This window comes from Penaeus chinensis, chromosome 25 (assembly GCF_019202785.1).
Source record: "Penaeus chinensis breed Huanghai No. 1 chromosome 25, ASM1920278v2, whole genome shotgun sequence".
Classification (NCBI taxonomy): Eukaryota; Metazoa; Arthropoda; class Malacostraca; order Decapoda; family Penaeidae; genus Penaeus; species Penaeus chinensis.
Window position 1 is genome coordinate 10150299 of NC_061843.1, and position 2596 is coordinate 10152894.

Below are 2596 nucleotides of genomic sequence, written 5' to 3' on the forward strand. Positions count from 1 at the left end.
TTTTGAGGTGAAGAGGAGCATCGTCATGGATTGGGATGCATGCAAGAAATTGAATCCCAACATAACGATCAGGATTATCACCTTAAACACAAAACTGAAGGAGCTAAAGTGCGTTTGTATGGTTACGGATGCTGGGCAGTAAATAGTGATATTAGAAGGAATTTTGAAGCAAAAGAAATGTTGTTCAGAATATTCAGATTATCCTGGAGAGGGAAAATAAATCAAATCATGAAGGTCTAACCATAACAAGGATGACAAAATGATTAATCAAAACAATAAGAAAGGGATAAATGGACATGTCAACAGAAAGGGAGGTCTAAGACATCTCAGCACGATAGGGAAGATAGAGGGGGAGAAAAACAAAGAACGATAGAGAATCAAATATACAGTCTAGACAACAGGGCTACAAGTAACAGAAGGAATTACTTCATAAGAAATTCAGAAGACATTGATGGGTGAAGAACCATAAACAATAATGATTGTGCCAGACAAGGCAATTTGGAGAAGTCATGTTGAGAGAAAGAGAGAGAAAAAAAGGAAAAATAAATTGCTTTCCAAAAAAATCTTTCTGATCCGTGACTGGGTTATTACTGCTTTAATAGTACTAATTTATTATTAAAGAAAGAAGTGAGAGAGAGAGATTGCTCAAATACTCCCAGCAACCAACCTCTACTGTCGTACATCGAAGGAAAAGTCCGGTCAAGTTCACACGACGCTTAGCATAATCTGCTTCTGGGAGATCCAGCACTCCATAAGTGAACGTCCTCTGGTTACGATCCCTTATGGAATCCTCCTCCCGATCCTTCAGGGTACTAGGGGTCCCGTAGGACCCGTGGGGAGTCCAACGGCCGATCTGGGAGACTCGATGTTCGAGGTTTTCGGCGACTTGGTAAACCTCACTCAACTTCCATTCCTTGTCGGAGGCCATTCTGCTGGCCACGGTTACCTATGCGGAAGACTGGTTGAGGACTCTTATGCACAGGCCTGTAGATAGTGGGGGGGGGGGGGGGTGCACGGAGAGTATCCGTGTGCGTATGTGCGTATGTGTGTGTGTGTGTGTGTGAGCGCGCGCGTGTGTGTATACTGAACAAAATCAAATATCAGCTAGAAAAATTTAAATCATGCAATTCTGATAGTATAACTTTGACATCTGAACATATCACTGGCCACGCGCTTTTCCGAGAAAAAAAAAAAAAGCTTGCAAGATACAAGTTGCTAAAGACAAGCATTGTGGTTTCATATTGTCCTGTACTGTCATACGTGTCAACAGAGCGAGCAGCGTATCGTCAACAAAGTCCCACAATTCCGAGGTCTTGTATCGTGGCTTGTATTTACTCTTCCAGCAGGCAGTCTATGCAAATTATTTTTAACATTCCGAACCGCGAACTCAGAGACTTCATCATTTTGAATCGCATTGTCCTGGCGTGAGGAATTAGTATTTTATTTCTGTTGTCTAAAGTAATTATGAACGTAATCGCAAAATAAATGATACCAGTGACTACATACTGAAAGAGATTACTGCTGCCCATTGCTTTGGAGAAAATGAATAACGTTGAATCAAGCTGAGAACAATGACGCGCTTAAACATATTACTCAATACAAAATTCAATATAGTGCTTGTGTAGAAACGGCCAGGTATGATCTATTTCCATCTATGAATCAGAGAAACATGTAACATCTAATTTCCGATGTTGTTATTGTTGCTGTTAATGATAATAATGATAATAGTAATAATTGGTATCAATATTATCATCAAATATCATTAATGTTATAAATATGGTTATTAATATTTCATCATCAGCAGTATCCTCACTGATTCGCCGGTTTTTCGCCACCAGCTCCCTCGCAAGGGCTCCCTCGAAGGACCTCGCTTCGGGCACAGCCGTCCGGTGCCCCCGTGGATGACCCTCCTTTCAATCTCATTGGGACAGGAGTCCAGTCATCATCTTTATTGTTATCATTATTATTGTTCTTCTTATTATCATCATTATTTTTATTATTACTACTACATATTATCATTATTATTACTATTATTAGTAGTATTAGTGTTTTTATTTTTAGCATTATCATCATTATCATTATTATCATTATTTTTATCATTATCATCTTTATTATTATTATCATTATTTTTATTCTTTATTATTATTATCATTATTTTTATTATCATATTATTGTCAACATCATCCTCATTATCATTAATATTTCGTTATGTATTACTATAATAATCATAATAATAACATCAATAATAATGATAATAGTGATAATACTATTAATGATAATGACAATGATAATAATAATACTAATTATTATTATCATTATTGTTAATAATATTGCAATCATTTTCATTATTATTATTACTATTATTTACCAGTAGTTGTAGTAGTGGAAGTAGTATCATTATCATCACTGATACTGTTATTACCATCATTATTATAGTTATCATCTTTACCATTACATTGTTATCATTATCATTACTATCATTATCATTATCATTATTATCACTGTCATTGCGATATTATTGTTATAATTTGTTATCGCTACTATCATCACCAGTGTTGCCATCATTTTTAATTTTACTAATAACATTTTTATTATT